The 21,895-nt window shown below is 44.5% G+C and overlaps 1 protein-coding gene across 1 annotated transcript in view; it reads right to left on the reverse strand.

Annotated features, from left to right (window-relative positions):
• Nucleotides 1-21,895, reverse strand: part of LOC143279567 (5-hydroxytryptamine receptor-like) — a 45,092-nt gene that overhangs the window by 22,790 nt on the left and 407 nt on the right. The window lies entirely within an intron of this gene.

Genomic DNA, 21,895 nt, shown 5'->3' on the forward strand with positions numbered 1-21,895 from the left:
ATTTTTTCCGAAAGCGATGACGCCTCCTTGAGTAACAGCTCAGCTGAACCTCATCGCTATTCCCTCCACCCCCTCCCAAACCCCGACCTCAAACACACCCCACACCAGGGTTCGCCTGTCGCCGTTTCAGAGTCGGTAGTCCACAAGTAACTCATTTTCATTTATTTAGATTCTAAAATCTACCCCCCCCCCCCCACGCCCCCCACCTCCTTCCCTCACTATACTGAAATTGACCAACCATCTGTCTGTGAGTTTCGTTCTCGGTTCATGTCTGTCGGTCTGTCTGTCTGTTTCTGTGTCTTCACGTCCGTGTGTGAACTTTGAATGGGGAATCGTTGTTCCACATGTCATATGTCACTGTTGTGTTCACTCCAATTTTATGGTGGCGTCAAGTCGCGCCGATTGATCCACGATATTCGTATATGGGACAACACAGTGCTCAGAAAGAAAGAGAGAGAGAGAAAGATGATGCATGACCTACGCATAGACCGAACTTGAGAAAAGATAACAGTTAACAAAATGCGAAGAAAAAACAAGAAAAAAAAATCATGTGAAGTCTGTGTGTTTGTGAAAATGACAAGGAATTGTGTGTGGGTGAAAGATTTGGTACACACACACACACACACACACGCGCGCGCGCGCGCACGCACAAACACACACACACGCACAAACACACACACAGAGATCTATCTGTTTATCTATCTCTCTATCACGAGAAAGACAGAGAGAGAGAGAGAGAGAGAGAGAGAGAGAGATTAACTGAAATCCAGCCTCTGGAAACTTCTGAGCTCTCCCTCAATACAAGAACAAGATGGGGAATGTTCACGACGGACTACTTTCAGACTCTTCCAACCGCAGTGCCAGAGGGGAGGATATGTGGACTGTCGTTCCCCAGAGGTCAATAAGGGGTCAGTGTAGCGGCGGTTTGTGGTCTCCATCCACCTAGGAATCAGCCAAACTCTGTTTGTTTGGACTCTGCCCACCACAGGGGTGATGGGTTAGGGCCGTGCCGTCTGTACAGTCTGCTTATGGAGTGGAGTGATGGCCCGGAGGTAACGCGTCCGCCTAGGAAGCGAGAGAATCTGAGCGCGCTGGTTCGAATCACGGCTCAGCCGCTGATATTTTCTCCCCTTCCACTAGACCTTGAGTGGTGGTCTGGACGCTAGTCACTGGGATGAGACGATAAACCGAGGTCCCGTGTGCAGCATGCACCTAGCGCACGTAAAAGAACCCACGGCAACAAAAGGGTTGTCCCTGGCAAAATTTTGTAGAAAAATCCACTTCGATAGGAAAAACAAATAAAACTGCACACAGGAAAAAACACAAAAAAAATGGGTGGCGCTGTAGTATAGCGACGCGCCCTCCCTGGGGAGAGCAGCCCGAATTTCACACAGAGAAATCTATTGTGATAAAAAGAAATACAAATACAAATTACAACAGGGGGTAACAGGTTTGTTTTAACGATACATCGTTTTTTTGCATTTAGCCTTCTGCAAGGGTAAGGCGAAGTACCAAATTGGGAATGTGCTTGGACTCTGCTCATCATGGCTGAAAAGGAGAAAGAAAAAGGGGCTTGTTTTATTAGGATCTTTTCCACCATAAGGTATTACAGAAAAAAGGGGCTTGTTTTATTTGGATGTTTTCCACCACAAGGTATTATAGAAAAAAGGGGCTTGTTTTATTTGGATGTTTTCCACCTCAAGGTATTATAGAAAAAAAGGGGCTTGTTTATGTGGATGTTTTCCACCTCAAGGTATTATAGAAAAAAAGGGGCTTGTTTATGTGGATGTTTTCCACCTCAAGGTATTATAGAAAAAAGGGGCTTGTTTTATGTGGATGTTTTCCACCACAAGGTATTATAGAAAAAAGGGGCTTGTTTTATGTGGATGTTTTCCATCACAAGGTATTACAGAAAAAAGGGGCTTGTTTTGTTTGGATGTTTTCCACCACAAGGTATCATAGAAAAAAGGGGCTTGTTTTATGTGGATGTTTTCCACCTCAAGGTATCATAGAAAAAAGGGGCTTGTTTTATGTGGATGTTTTCCACCTCAAGGTATTATAGAAAAAAGGGGCTTGTTTTATTTGGATGTTTTCCATCACAAGGTATTATAGAAAAAAAGGGGCTTGTTTTATGTGGATGTTTTCCACCACAAGGTATCATAGAAAAAAGGGGCTTGTTTTATTTGGATGTTTTCCATCACAAGGTATTATAGAAAAAAAGGGGCTTGTTTTATGTGGATGTTTTCCACCTCAAGGTATTATAGAAAAAAGGGGCTTGTTTTATGTGGATGTTTTCCACCACAAGGTATTATAGAAAAAAGGGGCTTGTTTTATTTGGATGTTTTCCATCACAAGGTATTATAGAAAAAAAGGGGCTTGCTTTATGTGGATGTTTTCCATCACAAGGTATTATAGAAAAAAGGGGCTTGTTTTATGTGGATGTTTTCCACCTCAAGGTATTATAGAAAAAAAGGGGCTTGTTTTATGTGGATGTTTTCCACCACAAGGTATTATAGAAAAAAGGGGCTTGTTTTATGTGGATGTTTTCCATCACAAGGTATTATAGAAAAAAGGGGCTTGTTTTATGTGGATGTTTTCCATCACAAGGTATTATAGAAAAAAGGGGCTTATTTTATTTGGATCTTTTCCACCACAAGGTATTATAGAAAAAAGGGGCTTGTTTTATGTGGATGTTTTCCATCACAAGGTATTATAGAAAAAAGGGGCTTGTTTTATGTGGATGTTTTCCATCACAAGGTATTATAGAAAAGCACATTGCTGCTCGTGATGTGGATTCTTCCAACCACGAGGGAGGTGAGATGGTGCAATGGTATATTTGGTACATTTTTTTTCTTTTTTCTTCTTCTTTTTAGTCCTCTTCCATCACGATGGCGCCGAGGCAGAGTGGGTTAGGCACTGAACGTTTGATCCAGTGATGAGGTTCGAGGCTCCGTTTCGGCATGGTGTCGTGACCATGGGAAAGACACTTTTCTCCGATTTTCCCCACTCCAGTCAGGTGTGAAGGGGTGCCTGACTTTGGTCGGGGAAGGTTGGAACAGCTGAAGGAGAGGACTGGGCCACGCCTTGCTACACAGAGTCCTTCACACAGCGGGTATGAATTCACTGCCCTCAATGACCGTAAAGGGCCAGGGAACATTTCACCAACTGGAGGGGCTTTGCTTTTATGGACTCTCCCCACCACAGTGGATGAACAGGTCGCGCAGTTACTGTTTATTTCGACCCTTAAACGATGATATATTTTTTTTATAATACATAATAAAGCCTTTTTTTGCCCTGATGGCAAGATCTTTGCAAGTGGTAACAAAACTTAAACGCGTTGTGAACAAAATCCCCAGGTATTTTTACACATTAACTACAGGCATTGTAACGCTATCATACATCCATCTCTCCCTCAAACTTAAGTATCTGCCTTTTCGAAAAACAATAGTGTTACTCTTGCTCATATTTACCTTTAATTGAAGTGAGTGTTGATGGAGCATGTTGCAAATTATTAAGCTGTGTTTGTAAACCAATGGCTGTTTCAGACAACAAAACAATATCATCAGCCAAAAGAAGAATGAATAGTTTTCAAAAGCATCAAAAGAAAATTTGAAACCATGTCTTCCATTGTTTAATATATCTAAAGCCAGTTCGTTCATGAAAAGAGAAAATAATAATGGGCTGCACACATCTCCTTGTTTAACCTCATTTGTACAATGAATAACATCTGTTAATTGGGCGCTACACTTAATACTACATTTTACATTGTCATACATGCTCCTGAATAAAATAGGCCATAAGAAATTACGGTTTATGGAGTCAAATGCTTTTTCGAAGTCTATAAAGGCTACATACAACTTGCGATTGAGAGAAAACTGTTTCTGTACTAAAACCAACAGAGTAAACACATGATCTATTGTTGAATACCCACCTTTAAACCCAGCTTGATGTTCACCTGTGATATTATGGGCTTTTTGGGGTTTTTTTGTTGTTTTTTTACCCATTCTTGTAATCTGCTGTTTATAATTGCACTATAGAGTTTGCTACTAATATCGCTTACAGAAATACCTCTGTAATTATCAGGATTGTTTGCATCACCTTTCTTGATTCCGTCCAGCATTGAGGGTATACACCCTTATCAAATAGTGTCAGGTTAGCGCTGTGCTGTAAAGTTGAGCTCTTCCTATCACAGGGTTGAAGGGGTTGTTTGGAATATTGATTTCAATTCAACAGTTTTATTTTTTATGTATCTTAATCACAGATGACATCAGACTACATTGAACACACACACACACACACACACACACACACACACACACACACACACACAGTGGAGTGATGGCCTAGAGGTAACGCGTCCGCCTAGGAAGCGAGAGAATCTGAGCGCGCTGGCTCGAATCACGGCTCAGCCGCCGATACTTTCTCCCCCTCCACTAGACCTTGAGTGGTGGTCTGGACGCTAGTCATTCGGATGAGACGATAAACCGAGGTCCCGTGTGCAGCAGGCACTTAGCGCACGTAAAAGAACCCACGGCAACAAAAGGGTTGTCCCTGGCAAAATTCTGTAGAAAAATCCACTTCGATAGGAAAAACAAATAAAACTGCACGCAGGAAGAAAATACAAAAAAATGGGTGGCGCTGTAGTGTAGCGACGCGCTCTCCCTGGGGAGAGCAGCCCGAATTTCACACAGAGAAATCTGTTGTGATAAAAAGAAATACAAATACAAATACAATACACACACACACACACACACACACACACACACACACACACACACACACACACAGATTTTCAGTTTCAGTTTCTCAAGGAGGCGTCACTGCGTTCGGACAAATCCATATACGCTACATCACATCTGCTAAGCAGGTGCCTGACCAGCAGTGTAAACCAACGCGTTCCGTCAGGCCTTGAGGGGAAAAATGAAGTAAAATCACACACAGAAGCAAATGCATAGATAAATAATCAAATTAGTGAATTGAAAATTTGAAATGGTAAAAAAAAAGATACATAAAACTATATAAATGGATAGATAGATAAACCACACACACACACACACACACACACACACTCCCTGCGTTCAATCCCTCATTTTCTCCCTTTCCCCTTATCTGTGACCCACAGGTATAAAATCTGTCACGGTTGACATAATTTCATTATCAAGCTATCCACAATATCGGAGCCATATCTAGACGTGAAACAGCAGCTGCAATATCGACACTGCATGGATCGTTTATAATATAGGATATATCATCTTTTAAGTCCTCCATCTTCCCATCTGCCCCCAACAACACCGTGTGAAAGTCAGCGGATCTTATAATAGATATTACGAAGAAATATTGAGAGGGCATATGCATACAACACGTCGTAATATTCAGTATTCCGTCTATATAACCACAGTTTATTGATCACCCTGATGTGTTCCTACCACGAGAAATGAGTCAACATATAGCTGTTTATTTGGACTTTTCCCAGCACACCAAATGACAGTGAGCGCATTACTTCTTATGTGGACTCCTCCTCCCATGGGGGTGACTGGTTGGCATAGAGATAGGATACTAAGGGAATGGTAGGCTAGCGCGATATTTATTCGGACCCTTCCTACAACGGGGATGATGGGTTAGCACAGTGATAGATGTTTTGGACTCTTCGTATTACGGGGATGATGGGCTAGCACAATTATATTTATTTGGACTGTTCCCATCACGGGGATGACGGGTTTGCACAATGATGTTTATTTGGACTGTTCTGCAACAGGGATGCTGTATTACCCCAATTAACCCTTGGGAGTTCACAGCCACGGCAGGTTTCTATGCCATATCGCTGAGGCAAGAACACTGAAAACATGCTGATTGTTCTCTGAATTACCTATGGACACATCCACAAATACTGCAGAAAGTTAATTCCTTTTACCGCCATAGCAATTCTCATTTGCAGGCCTCAGTGAGTTAACACAATGATGTTTATTTGGACTCTTCCTACCACAGGGATGATGGGTTAGTACAACAATGTTTATTTGGACTCTTCCTATCACAGGAATGATGGTTTAGCACAATGATATTTATTTGAACTGTTCCTACAACGGGGATGATGGGTTAGTACAACAATGTTTATTTGGACTCTTCCTACCGCAGGGATGATGGTTTAGCATAATGATGCTTGTTTGGACTCTTCCTACCAAGGGGATAATGGATTAGTACAACAATTTTTATTTGGACTCTTCCTACCACAGGGATGATGGGTTAGTACAACGATGTTTATTTGGTCTCTTCCTACCAAGGGGAGACGATTCAGCGCAGTGTGGACTGTTCTCCATGGGGGAGGAGGGGGTGGGTGTGGGTGGGAAGGGGGGAGTAGCTGACTGCATTTCTCTTCGGCCAGCCTGACAACAGGATCTTGGCTTACCGAACTTCTTGCCGGACATACCGGATGCGGCCACTGGCGTAGACAGGCGGAAAAAAATAAAAGATCCGATTTGCTTACTGTTTGATAGCGCCGCCACCCTTTATGGATTATTGAGTTGGTTTTTTTCTTTTTCTTTTTTTTTTAACAGACATGGTCGTAGCGCATATGAATCAGAACGCGTGCTCAGACATCTCACTGAAATCGAAACTCAAACCAAGAGTTTGACTCTTTGGCTTCTTTAACCTACCCGTCATTTCCGTTTCGCCTACCGCCATTTCCGTTTCACCTACCGCCATTTCCGTTTCGCCTATCGTCCTTTCCGTTTCGCCTACCCGTCATTTCCATTTCACCTACCGTCATTTCCGTTTCACCTACCCGTCATTTCCGTTTCACCTACCCGTCATTTCCGTTTCGCCTATTAAACCTCTTTTTTCTATCAAATACAAGGATGAGTATCAATATCTATCTATCTATCTATCTATAATAATGAATGTGTGTGTGTGTGTGTGTGTGTGTGTGTGTGTGTACACAGAAGTCGGGTACCCAGTCACCCCTGGGTGGAGAGAGAAAAATCGGAGTAAAGTTCCTCTCCTAAGGACACAGCACCATGCCGAAACGGGGCCTGGAACCCTGATCACTGGAGAACGGGGGATCAGCTGCAGTCAAACACCTAACCCATTCTGGCACGGCGACAGGGGGTGAAGACATGGGAAGCCTGTCTGTCAGCACTCCACTGACACTGGAAAGTACCAAGCATTCATTGCGCTGAAAAGACACCAACACAATATCACAAGAGAAAAAAAAAGTTCAGTTCAGTTCAGTTACTCAAGGAGGCGTCACTGCGTTCGGACACATCCATATACGCTACACCACATCTGCTCAGCAGATGACTGACCAGCAGCGTAACCCAACGCGCTTAGTCAGGCAATGACGAATAAAAAGGGGAATAAAAGAACAGAAACGGAATATGGATGCATAATCAGGGCTGGGGGAGGGGAAGGGGGAGGGGAATAAGGGGTTAAAATGGGAAACGGAATCTTCATCCATTAAAAAGCTGATCAAGAAAAAAAAACCAACATAAAAAAAACAAAACAGCGAAAATGAAACAAGAGACATAGCTGAAAAAAAAAAAAAAAAAAAAAGTGGAAAAAGTGCGGACATTGGAACGGAGGAGACGGAAATTGCAGTTGAAGAAATGCAGAAGAAAAAGCCAGTGGCTGTCAAAGCGACTTGCAGCGTGTCAACATTGCAGGCATGACTGTGAATCCTTCTCCTGAAATAACGGCTTTTTGTGGCCACTTTGATATCATCACATGTGTGTTTGCTGGAAGGGGGCGTTCCTTGGATAACTGTTGACTTTCACTTCCTATCTGCCGAGGATTGTTTGCACATCCTCCGTAATTAGCGCTCACTGACCCCCCCGCCCCCCTCCCCCTCCCGCCCCCCTCCCCACCTCACCCCTCCCCACCTCACCCCTCCACTCCTTCAAGAATTACAATCGCTGCTCCAACCCTCCTCCACCCCCCCCCTCACATTCTGTCTTCCCTCTCTCATACATGTGAGGTCTGTGTGTGTGTGTGTGTGTGTGTGTGTGTGTGTGTGTGTGTGTGTGTGCGCGCGCGCGCGCGTGTGTGTGTGTGTCGTATATTCTTTCTAGCGTTAAGTTAAAACAGTTCTTTCCTATACGTGCCAACAACTCAGTTACGAAAAAAAATATTTAACTCTCCATCGTTAACACCCCAGCAGACAACTACATGTAAGTATTCTGGCATTTCACTCCTACCTGTTGCTGTTTGTTCGTTGATTTTATGGTTAATTTATTGGAACCCTTAGTCTGTTTTCATCCCCAACATTTCCTTATCTATTCTAAATGTCTATTTTTTGGTCACATTTGTAATTGTATACAGCTGGAGCACGTTCCCATACAAACACACACATACACTGTACACATTTTTAGTTTTCGTCTGAAATCACTTCAGTAAACAGACGTTAAATTAACGACCAGCCAACACACGCACATACCTCCCCCCCTCACAAACACACACACATATCTCTCTCTCTCTCTCTCTCTCTCTATATATATATATATATACACAAGCCACACAAGCGTTGTCATCCATTGAGAACCTGTAAGCTGAATCCATTTGAAATCTAAACCCCTGGTTCTTTAAGGCTCATGAAGACTTATCACAGTTTAACAAGAATAAACAACAACAGTAATGATAATGATTCCAGAAATACAGAAACAAACAAACAAAAAGCGAAGCAAGACAAAAGAACGACAACTGAATGGAGGGAACCCTGACACACCAACAGATTATCCCCCCTCCTGATTCAAGGGTTGTGAGGAAAAGAAAGGAAAGGTTGACCGGATATGCGTCATGAGCACAGAACAACCAACAGATTATCCCCCCTCCCTGTACTGCCGCCAGCGTGTTTGGAACCAACAGGAATACTTTTGATCTTTTCCCTGCGCAATTCTCCTGGGACAGACAGAACGGCAGGGTATGTTTTGAATATCGTTTCCATGAGATTATTTCTCTTCCGGATACTAGACCAGCATTTTAATTGATTGATTGATTGATGTGGATACTTATATAGCGCCTATCCTCGGTCAGAGACCAAGCTCTAAGCGCTTTACATACACGGGGACATTTGCACCTCAGGCTGCCTACCTGGGTAGAGCCGACTGACGGCTGCCACTGGGCGCTCATCATTCGTTTCCTGTGTCATTCAATCAGATTTCAGACACACACACATACACACTCAGACAGACATGTAACATGGATACTAGACCAGCATTCTAACAATTTATAATGATTTTAAAGAAGCATTTCTCGTTCTTCTTTTTCTTTTTTCTTCTTTTTTATGTTATTAAGCAACGTGTGTGTGTGCGTGCGTGCGTGCGTGCGTGCGCGTGTGTGTGTGTGTTCAAATAAGTATGGTGTACTTGTAGTATATTTTTTCAAATGTTTTTATTGTCTGTTGCGAGTCGTGAGTTGATGTTTATGCATGTTTGTTCAGTACCATAATTTAAATATAATGTGAGCAACACGATATTTTTATGAGTTATAATGCTTAATTCACGGCATGGTTTCTTATTCAGGAATCTTTATCTTCATGTACTAATTACTTCAGAACCTATTTCTTTTACCGCACGCTGCATTTATTCAAATACTGAAGCAGCCATATAACAATTTATAATGATTTCATAGAAGCATTTCTTGTTCTGATATTGTGTTTTTTTAATATTCATGTTATTTTACAAAGTGCGTGCGTGCGTGCGTGTGTGTGTGTGTGTGTGTGTGTGTGTGTGTGTGTGTGTGTGTGTGTGTGTGTGTGGAGGGTAAGGGGACTTGGGTGCGTGTGTGGGAAATGTGCTCGCTGTGTTGTGTTGCTTGCGTGTAGTTAGCTTTATGCATTGATGTTTTATCTCTTGTCCAGCATTTGTCATGTTGCCAGTGTGTTGGACTTGGCTGTTGGCTGATATACTGTGAAGGGTGAGTGACGAGCCTGTGGATGCACTGTATTGTACTGTAGCGATATCTATTCTTTTAACATTTCAGGCTTCATCGTTCTTATGCCAGTGATTTTGTAACAGCTGTTGCTGATTGTGCTCTGTACCTATCTCTGTCTTTCTCTACAAACTGCTTCATAAAAACAATTAGGGAAAAAACAAGACCACAAGAATAACTGTCTTCTCAATTTGCCGAGGAAATATGCCCGTGTGTATCAAATACAGATGTGTTCGAAGTGGATCTTTTTTCACACAAATCCTGCTAATCGTTTAAATGACAATACGAAACAATTTACAAATCCTCTTCACATATTTCATAAAAGCATTTGATGTTACAGTTTCAATCTCTCTTCAAAAGTCTCACAAAGCATTACAGTTGACTTATTCATTTCTGTGCAAAAGGTAATTAAACGGTATCGATAAACATGCGTATACCCTGTTTCCCACCAAACGAATTTGGTGTAGCACAGGGCTCCATTTTGGGTGCCCAGTTATCCTGATTGTACATCAACTACCTGCAGTTTTCGTCAAACCGCAATGTGACATGTTCACTGATGATTCAAATAATCAAAAGGTTTATCATAACATTAAAAAAAAACCCAACAAAAACAAAGAAAACCCCCCATTCAATTCATACTGGCTACCACAAGGGAGAAAAACCCCAAGCCATTTCCAAAATTGATCGGTTCTCTTCAATATGTTGCTACACAGAGGATTCCAGTCACAAAGTCTTTCACACAACGATCACTGACATAATCTATCTAACCTGAAACACACAGAAGTTGTGGAAAACGATACCGGTATAGAAAAATAAGGAGCATCTTTTTCAAACTCACATGAAACTTGACAATTTTTACATTCGCTTTTTCAACCTGCTATTGACCATACTGTTACATTTTCGAATTCAGCCGATAATTAGCGTAAACCGTTGGTTAGTATCCACACAAACAACCACAACATAGTAACTAATCAACTTCTCGTGATTTTCCATTGAACTTTGCAAGACAAAACTAAACAGCACAGGGTGACGCAGTACAACATGTTTCACAGCACAGCACAGCACTGCACAGCACAGCACAGTACAGTACAGCACAGCACTGCACAGCACAGCACAATACACCACAGCACAGTACAGCACTGCGCAGCAGAGTACAGCACAGTACACCAAAGTACAGTACAGCACAGTACAGTACACCACAGCACAATACAGTACACCACAGTACAGCACAGTACAGTGGTGCAGCACAGTACAGTACAGCACAGTACAGCACAACACAGTACAGTCCACCACAGCACAATACAGTACACCACGGTACAGCACACCACAGTGGTGCAGCACAGTACAGTACACCACAGTACAGTACACCACAGCACACCACAGTACAGTCCACCACAGCACAGTACAGCACAGTACACCACAGTGGTGCAGCACAGTACAGTACACCACAGTACAGCACAGCACAGTGCAGCACACCACAGCACACTACAGTGCAGTACACCACAGTACAGCACACCACAGTACACCACAGCACACCACAGTACAGTACACCACAGCACACCACAGTACAGCACACCACAGTACAGTACACCAAAGTACAGTACACCACAGCACACCACAGTACAGTACACCACAGCACACCACAGTACAGTACACCACAGTATAGCACAGCACCCCACAGTACACCAACGCACACCACACCACAGTACAGTACACCACAGCACAGCACAGTACACCACAGCACAGTACAGTACACCACAATACACTACACCACAATACAGTACAGCACAGCACAGTACATCACAGTACACCACAGCACAGTACAGTACACCACAATACACTACACCACAATACAGTACAGCACAGCACAGTACATCACAGTACACCACAGCACAGTACAGTACACCACAATACACTACACCACAATACAGTACAGCACAGCACAGTACATCACAGTACACCACAGCACAGTACACTACACCACAATACACTACACCACAGCACAGTACAGCACAGCACAGCACAGCACAGCACAGCACAGCACAGCACAGCACAGCACAGCACAGCACAGCACAGCACAGCACAGCACAGCACAGCACAGCACAGTATCGCACAGCAGAAAACAAAACGAAACAAAACCACAAAGCAAACGACGTGATGATGAACACACAGCACAGCGATATAACACAGCATGATACAACACAGCATGGTATAACAGTAAGATATAACACAGCATGGTTTCACAGCATGATATAACAGCATGGTACAACACAGCATGATACAACACAGCATGATATAACAGTAAGATATAACACAGCATGGTATAACACAGCATGATACAACACAGCATGAAGATAATGAAAGCTCTATACATTCCGATATAACAGGAAGGGTGAAGACACTTTCCTGGCACCCTGGACGGGCGGACCCTCATGCACGACGATCGTTCTGCCAACCCGCCAGGTCAACAGATGTGCAGACCTCCTAGTGCCTGAAACCCCTGTGTGTGTATACACATGCAGAAGATCAAATACGCACATTAAAAATCCCGTAATCCATGCCAGCGTTCCATGGATTATGGAAACAAGAACATACCCGGCATGCACCCCCTCCCCCCCCTCCCCCCTCCCACGCTCCCCCTTTCCCGAGAACGGAGTATGGCTGCCTGCATGAAGGCGTGCAAAGTGATCCATGAGAACAACACCACAAGTGCTTAACCATCACCACCACCCCCGTCCCTCCACCCCCCTCCTCACTCCCACACCCCCCTTGCCACCCGCCTCACACACACACACACACACACACACACACACACACACACACACACACACACAAAACAACAACAAAAAACAAAACCAAACGAACACCCGGAGCTGACGCCTGATCTGTTCGTTAAACCTGCCAGATGGTCACGCCTTCACAGCTTACTATAAAAAGCCAACCACAGGACCGTGGGTAATATACAGCACGATACCGCGCAATACAGTGCAGCACAGCACAGTACAGCACAGCACAGCACAGCACAGCACAGCACAGGACAGCACAGTACAGCACAGCACAGTACAGCACAGCACAGCACAGCACAGCACAGCACAGCACAGTACAGCACAGTACAGCACAGCACAGCACAGCACAGCACAGGACAGCACAGTACAGCACAGTACAGCACAGCACAGTACAGCACAGCACAGTACAGTTCAGTACAGCACAGTTCAGTCCATCACACTTCAGCTAGTGCAGTACAGGAATGCACAGCACAGTACATTGCAGTACAGTACAGAGTATAGTACAGTACAATACAATACAGTACAGTACAGTACAGAGTATAGTACAGTACAATACAATACAGTACAGTACAGTACAGTACAGAGTATAGTACAATACAGTACAGTACAATACAGTACAGTACAGTACAGAGTATAGTACAGTACAATACAGTACAGTACAGTACAGAGTATAGTACAGTACAATACGGTACAGTACAGTACAGTGCAGTACAGTACAGAGTACAGTACAATACAGTACAGTACAGTACAGTACAGTGCAGCATAACACAGTGAAGCTCTATGCAATACACCCCTATGCACAACAAAACATGGAACAGCGCAGAATGTCAGCGCAACACAAACGCAGTGCATAACGACATAAAACAAACACATAAACAAATCACAAAAACTCAGCACACACACACACACACACACACACACACACACACACACACACACGTCTTTTCTCCTGCACCCTCCTAATTTCCTCCCTTCTCTAACCCCTTCTCTCTAAACACCCCCCTCCCCCTCCCCTTCCCGCCGTTCCTGTTTTCAGCTGGCAGCACACCGGTTTATCAGAACAACAAGGCCTGGAAGATCGGTTCCCAAACCCACACCCCTCGTTCTACTCTCCACACAGCCCTCGGTTTAACAGCGGCCAGTTCTACTCTCCACACAGTCCTCGGTTTAACAGCGGCCAGTTCTACTCTCCACACAGCCCTCGGTTTAACAGCGGCCAGTTCTACTCTCCACACAGCCTACTCTCCACACAGTCCTCGGTTTAACAGCGGCCAGTTCTACTCTCCACACAGCCCTCGGTTTAACAGCGGCCAGGTCTACTCTCCACACCTTCGGTTTAACAGCGGCCAGTTCTACTCTCCACACAGCCCTCGGTTTAACAGCGGCCAGGTCTACTCTCCACACAGCCCTCGGTTTAACAGCGGCCAGGTCTACTCTCCACACAGCCCTCGGTTTAACAGCGGCCAGGTCTACTGTCCACACAGCCCTCGGTTTAACAGCGGCCAGGTCTACTCTCCACACCCTCGGTTTAACAGCGGCCAGGTCTACTGTCCACACAGCCCTCGGTTTAACAGCGGCCAGGTCTACTCTCCACACCCTGGGTTTAACAGCGGCCAGTTCTACTCTCCACACAGCCCTCGGTTTAACAGCGGCCAAGTCTACTGTCCACACAGCCCTCGGTTTAACAGCGGCCAAGTCTACTCTCCACACCCTCGGTTTAGCAGCGGCCAGTTATACTCTCTACTTTCTACTTTCTACACAGAAAGGTGCAAACATATCGAAAATCATTATGCAAATACGGGTACAGTAGAATTTTAGACACACGTGCACGTGCATAATAAGTACTAATGCACGCGCACTGACACACACACACTCGCGCGCAAACACACACACAGACACAAACATACACACACACACACACACACACACACACACACACACACACACAAAGAACACATCAACGTGTAGCACTGGCCGTGTCTTCAGCCCTCCGTCATTATGTGTCCTATTCAATGCGCTCGTTACGTCTTTCACAAGCCAGTACGAAGGCTCTTTTCTTTCTTTCTTTCTGTTTCTTTCTTTCTTTCTTGTCTGTCTGTTTTCTCCCTCCTTTGTCCGTCGGTTTCTTCTTTATGTCTTTGTCTTTGTCTGTTTACCTGTCAGCTTGTTTTGCTTTTGCCCGAATTCACGCACATGTCTGTTTCAATAGGGTGTGTTTGTCTCTCTCTCTCTCTATTTCTCTCTCTCTCTCTCTATTTCTCTACCTCACTCTCTCTTGCTTTCTCACTCTCTCTCTCAATCTGTATGTGTCTGTGTGCGCGTGTGTGCGTGCATGCTTATGCGTATGTATTTCTTTCAAATAAAGTCGAAACAATAAAAGAAAATAAGAAAATAAGATAAATGCATGTGGATTATTTATATGCGTTCCAACTTATTTTTGAATCCACTCACATATCCCATCTATGTATGTATGTATGTATGTATGTATGTATCTATGGATCGATTGACAGATCGATCTATTTATCTGTTATTCTGTCTGTCCGTCTGTCTGTCTATTTACATAATGACAACTACATCCTTCCGGATTGCTGGATGTCTCTGTACATGCATGTTCACATTCAAGCTCGTGCACAGCCTACGCCTGCGTGTATGCATGCGCGTACACGTGTACATGCATATGCATGAAGGCATGGCGGATGCACGAGGCACGCTGGATGACAAGCAAAACATTCATCACACGCTGTTGTCAGTTGTTGCCAGAACACAGCTTGGAAAGAAGCGAAAACAGTTGCTTCGCCCTCTGTTCGATAGCTCGCGTTTCCTGCTCCAGTTTCGTGATTAAAACTTTTATAGTTCACAATACACGGAAACGCCATTCCTTCTCCTCGGGAGAATACGATGGACGGACTGACGGACGGACTGACGGACGAACGGACGGTGTTTTTAATTCGCAGGAGAGATTCCCGTTTCCTGTATTGGCCATTCTCACGCGGAAGAATGAACGGCTCCTGTTTAATACGGCTTGCAACAACGGTTGTCCTTTAGCTGACGGCAAGGGGCATGTGTGCCACCGCGGGTGGTAGCGAGTACTGCGTACATCTACATCACAGAGCGTACATCTACAGCGTACATCTACATCACAGAGCGTACATCTACATCCACAGAGCGTACATCTACATCACAGAGCGTACATCTACAGCGTACATCTACATCACAGAGCGTACATCTACAGCGTACATCTACATCCAAAGAGCGTACATCTACATCCACAGAGCGTACATCTACATCCACAGAGCGTACATCTACAGGGTATATCTACATCCACAGAGCGTACATCTACATCCACAGAGCGTACATCTACAGGGTATATCTACATCCACAGAGCGTACATCTACATCCACAGAGCGTACATCTACAGGGTATATCTACATCCACAGAGCGTACATCTACATCCACAGAGCGTACATCTACAGGGTATATCTACATCCACAGAGTGTACATCTACATCCACAGAACGTACATCTACATCCATAGCGCGTATGTCTACATCTATCCATCTGTAAATAACAATTATATATATATGCATAGAGCGCGTCACCACAGTGCAGCGACACTCATCTCTCTCTCTCTCTCTCTCTCTCTCTCTCTCTCTCTCTCTCTATATATATATATATATATGTGTGTGTGTGTGTGTGTGTGTGTGTGTGTGTGTGTGTATTGTGTTTACTGTTTCACTATCGGAGTGGAATTTTCCATAATATTTTGCAAGGGACAACTATTTTGTTACCGTGTTTTTGTTTTTTGTTTTTGATTATATCACATATTTCTTTCGTGCGCAAAATGGATGCTGCACAGGGGACCTCGGTTTATCGTCTCCCGAAAGACTAGCACCCAGACAACTAATCCAGATCTGGTGGAGGGGTCAAGGGGAGGGAGGGGTGTGGAAAATCCCGGTCCATGGAGATGGGACTGGAACCTGGGGACAGTCGAATCCTGGCCGTCCGCTTGACCACCGGGCCCTCACTGTGCCCCTCTTGACGTACTTCTGGTCATGCCACAAACACCATCATGTCAAACGGTAAAGACCTGAGCTTCACTTTCACTTTCAGTTTCTCAAGGAGGCGTCACTGCGTTCGGACAAATCCATATACGCCAAACCACTTCTGCTGGGCAGATGCCTGGTCAGGAGCATAACCCAACGCGCTTTGTCAGACCTTGAGTGCCTGATTATATAGCTGTGTACCTATCACAATGGATTTCTGCAGAATTTTGCCAGAGGACAACACTCTCTCGTTGTCATGGGTTCTTTTTCAGTGCGCCAAGTGCGTGCTGCACACAGCACCTCTGTTCATCGTCTCATCCGAATGACTACACACCCAGTTTGATTTTCCAAACTTGAGAGAAAGGGCAAAGGATTCAAACCCACACCCCCACGGACTCTCTATATTGACAGGTGAGCGACTTAACCATTCTGCCGCCTTCCTCTGAACTGAATACTGGTTGAAAAAAGTTGAAGATGTGTAAAATGCGACAAACGTTAAACTTCGAACCCCACTATATAATCAAATAAAATGCCGAAATAGATGGAATGGAGGAGTCCCACGAAAACGGATTATGATGTTTTTCAAAACGGGTACATGAACATAGCAAATCAAATCATGCAGCTTATAGCTCACCAAACCGCAAAAAAGTATGAACAAAGCCTGCAAATGAAAGTAGACTTCGCTCTTTACGATACAAAGAAGAAGAAGAAGAAGAAGAAGAAGAAGAAGAAGAAGAAGAAGAAGAAGAAGAAGAAGAAGAAGGAGGAGGAGGAGGAGGAGGAGGAGGAGGAGACTGATTGATTGAATCTTTAATGGGTAAAGAATTAAGCACTGTAAAGGCATTTTTACAATTCTGCCCATTTAACGACATAAAACACAAAAATAAAGAAATAAAATGAAATAAATGATGAGAACGACGGATGAGCAGAGAAACTGGAATATTCCATTAACAGCAACAAAGCAATGGAAAGAACACCTGATATATCATCACGTACGTTTGTGTGTGTGTGTGTGTGTGTGTGTGCGCGCGCGCACACACACACACATACACACGGACAAGATAAAACAAGCAAAGACATACGCACGCATTCACGCCCAACCCCCCCAACCCCCCCGCTCCCCACACACACATACACACACGCGCGCGCGCGCACGCACGCACTTGCATTTCTTCGTTTGCTAGCACGATCACACATACATTCAAGAAGAAGGAAAAGGAAAGAACAAGAACAAGAAGAAGAACAACAACAACAAGAACAGGAATTCCGACATAATCCGATGCAAACAAATAGCAAACGAAGAACAAGAAGTCAGAGAAATGTTGCAGGATGATGTGATGCCAAAGAAATATACCTTTCCCCAGCAGAAAAAAACAAGAACCAGCAACACCGGTGACGGAAGGTTAAAACGGCGGAAAGAGAGGATTGGATATCGCCTTTCTTTGTCAGCCCTGGACACAGAGGACATGAATGGTCGTAACGAGCTAAGGGGGCATATCACCACACACACACACACACACACACACACACATATAATGTGTATATAATTATATATACGTATATATATGCATACATAGTACTATTTCTGCTTACAAATAAATATCCGGACGTAGTGAGAAAAAAGAAAAAAGAAAACAAGGAAAGAAGCATCGCCAAACCAAAAGGGATGAAGTGTTTTGCCATCCAACACTCGTATGTTACCTGTTTATGTAACAGTAAATTGCAAGGGGGAGAGAGAGAAAAGAACATTTTGGAAAGTAAAAAACTGACCCAGGTTCACCCCACGGTGGTCGCCGTGGCTGCATCATTGTCTGACAACCCTTTCCTCTGCCCCTGCAGCCAGTGCCGGACACAACCCGAGATGAGCACGGAGAGAAGGGAGGGGGGGGGGGGGGGGGGCGTGGGGGGAGAAGAAGGCAGGGAGGGGAGGTGTGGGGGAGGTGGATGGATACGAACAAAGACAGTTCTGATTCTCGCCCTTCCCCCCTCCCCCCCCTTCCTCCACACTGATTTGTGTCTGAAGTTTTCATGCAAGCCCTAGAGAGAGAGGGAAAAAAAATCGTATCTCTCTCCACAATCTACATCGATCTGGTAGCGGTGAGGGGCGAGGTTTGTGGGGGGTAGGGGGTTGGGGGGAGAGGTAGAAGGGGGCGTGGGGTGTGTGCGTGTGTGAAAAAGAAACTTTTGTGAGAAGAGGAGAGGGATAGAGGGGGGGGGGGGGGGGGGGGGGTAAGACAGGACAGATAATGGATGGGGGGTAGCGAAGGGTAAAGATGGAAAGAAATCACAGAGAGAGGAAAATACGGATAAGCTGGAGAAGCAGAACTAGAAGGAAGTGGAACACAGCGGTGATGGTGGAGGAGGGGGAGGATGGGGAGGAGGGGGTGGATGAGGAGGGGAAAGGGGATGAGGAGGAGGAGGAAGAAGAAAAGGAGAAGAAGAAAGAGGGGGAGGAGGGGTGGATGAGGAGGGGAAAGGGGATGAGGAGGAGGAGGAAGAAGAAAAGGAGAAGAAGAAAGAGGGGGAGGAGGCGGAATACTGTAGGATGAATAATAGATGTACTGCAATTGATGACGAAAGGGCGCGTGAGCACTTACACACACAAACACACACACACACAGATAGAGAGATAGAGGCACGTACACAGGTCACAGACAGACAGACACACACACGCACACACACACACACACACACACACACACACACACACACACACACACACACACAACGCATACACACACTCAAACTCACAGAGAGAGAGAGAGAGAGAGAGAGAGAGAGAGAGAGAGAGAGAGAGAGCGTGAGCACTTACACACACAAACACACACACACACAGATAGAGAGATAGAGCTACGTACACAGGTCACAGACACACACACACACACACACACACACACACACACACACACACACACACAACGCATACACACACCCAAACTCACAGAAAGAGAGAGAGAGACAGACAGACAGAATGACAGACAGACAGACAGACAGAGAGACAGACTGACAGACAGAGAAAGAGAGACAAAGAGAAAATGAGATGGACAGAGGCAGAGAGACAGAGACATTGAAAGTGAGGGACAGACAGAGACCGAGAGAGTGAGAGAAAGGCAAAGACACGTGGTCTCAAAGACTCAAAAGACTCCAAGAATTTGACTGTTCGATCTCCGGCAGGTGAACGTTTGAGGTGCACGTGCACACACATGACTGCAGGAACTCACAACCGTTAGTGTGAGGTCTCCTACCTGTATACATCTAGTTACACACACACACACACACACACGCACACACACACACACACAATATGATCCAAACCTTGAGCAGAATAAACAACGATAGTTAGAGCTGGTAATCTACTTGAAAGAAACTATTCAAAGAGAGAAAGAGACAGAGACAGACAGAGATGGTGATCGAAATTGAAATCGACCTTGAAAGGTTTGTTGTTGTTTTTTTCTTTTTATCGAGGGAAAAGGAACAGGCACATGTTGGAAGAAAGAAGGGAAAAAAGCAGGTGAAAAAGGAGAAAGTGTCAAGAGAGAGAGAGAGAGAGAGGGGGGGGGGGAGGGAGAGAGAGGAAGGGAGAGATAGAGAGAGGGAGAAATAGAGAGAGGGAGGGAGAGATAGAGGAAGGGGAAAGAGAGAGATAGTGAGGGAGAGATAGAGGAAGGGGAAAGAGAGAGATAGGGAGGGAGAGATAGAGGAAGGGGAAAGAGAGAGATAGTGAGGGAGAGATAGAGGAAGGGGAAAGTGAGAAAGGGAGGGAAAGCTAGAGAGAGGGAGGGAGAGATAGAGGAAGGGGAAAGAGATAGGGAGGGAGAGATAGAGGAAGGGGAAAGAGAGATAGTGAGGGAGAGATAGAGAGAGGGAGGGAACTCAGAACTCAGAACGTTTTTATTCAAGGATTAAGATTTTAGGCATGGCCTATTCTTCCAATCTGTCCTCGCTAATCTACATCTATTACAAATAGCACACATATAAATGAAAGGAAAAGGTTTTCATGCAGAAGAGTATACATAATGAAGAAAACAACCCCCCACACACACACCCACACCCGTGCACACACATGCATACACACACTGACGCTCGCACGCGAGCGCACACACATACATACCCACACACGCACGCACACACACTGACAGCACCCCCTCCCTCCCCCCACACACTAAGATTGACAGATGGATAGGACAGTGAGTCACAGAGAGAGAGAGAGAGAGAGAGAGAGAGAGAGAGAGAGAGAGAGAGAGAGAGAGAGAGAGAGAGAGATGTCATCAGTATAGAAGTTCCAGAAACATCCATGTGTTCAAAAGGTACAGTATTGTTACTGTCTCTGAAATCTACGTATGGCAAGTGCAGCATACTACAGTGACTACCACCATCACCAATATTACTTTGACATTTGTCACGATTATGATAGAACGAAATGAATAGATTTATGCATGCATAAGAAATAGAAGAAAAAAAAGAAAAAAAGGAAAGAGCAAAACAAAACACAAGGAAATGAGAAAGCAAGAAAAGAACAAAAACAATAACTGATACAATAAATAAGACATAACTGACCCCTTTGTTACTGTGTACAGTAATTCAAAGATAAGAGTTATTTACTGTTGGAAGGGGTGAAGATGTTTATGCAGACTTGATTTGAAAATAGGAAGAGAACTGCCCGTTTGTATGTGCAAAGAAGGGAGTTCCACAGGGATGCACCCGAAAATGCAAAACTAGTTTTGAACAAATCAATTCGGGTACGTGGCAAAATGTATTTGTTAGAGCCGTATCGGCATGAGGCTCGTGTAAGCAGGTGTTTGAGATATTGTGGTGCCAAGTTATTGTGTGTTTTGTACATGAGTAATGCTTTGTTGAATTCTAGCTGGTTTTGAAGTGGAAGGATATTTAATCTGGCTTGCTTTTCTAACGTTGACAGTGAGTGATCTGGTAGAATTAATCTGGCTGCTCTCTTGTGGAGAGAATTTAGTTTCTTAAGATGAACATCTGCAGCACAGCTCCAGACAACAGATGCATAGTTGACGTGAGAAAGACAGTGAGCGTGTAAGAACATTTTGCGAGCTTCACTGTTTATGTAAGGTTTGAGCTGATTGAGTAAGAACAGACTGCGTGCCAACCTTTTACAGACAGAATCAATGTGAGCTTGCCA

The sequence above is a fragment of the Babylonia areolata genome, chromosome 2, assembly GCF_041734735.1.
Source record: "Babylonia areolata isolate BAREFJ2019XMU chromosome 2, ASM4173473v1, whole genome shotgun sequence".
Classification (NCBI taxonomy): Eukaryota; Metazoa; Mollusca; class Gastropoda; order Neogastropoda; family Buccinidae; genus Babylonia; species Babylonia areolata.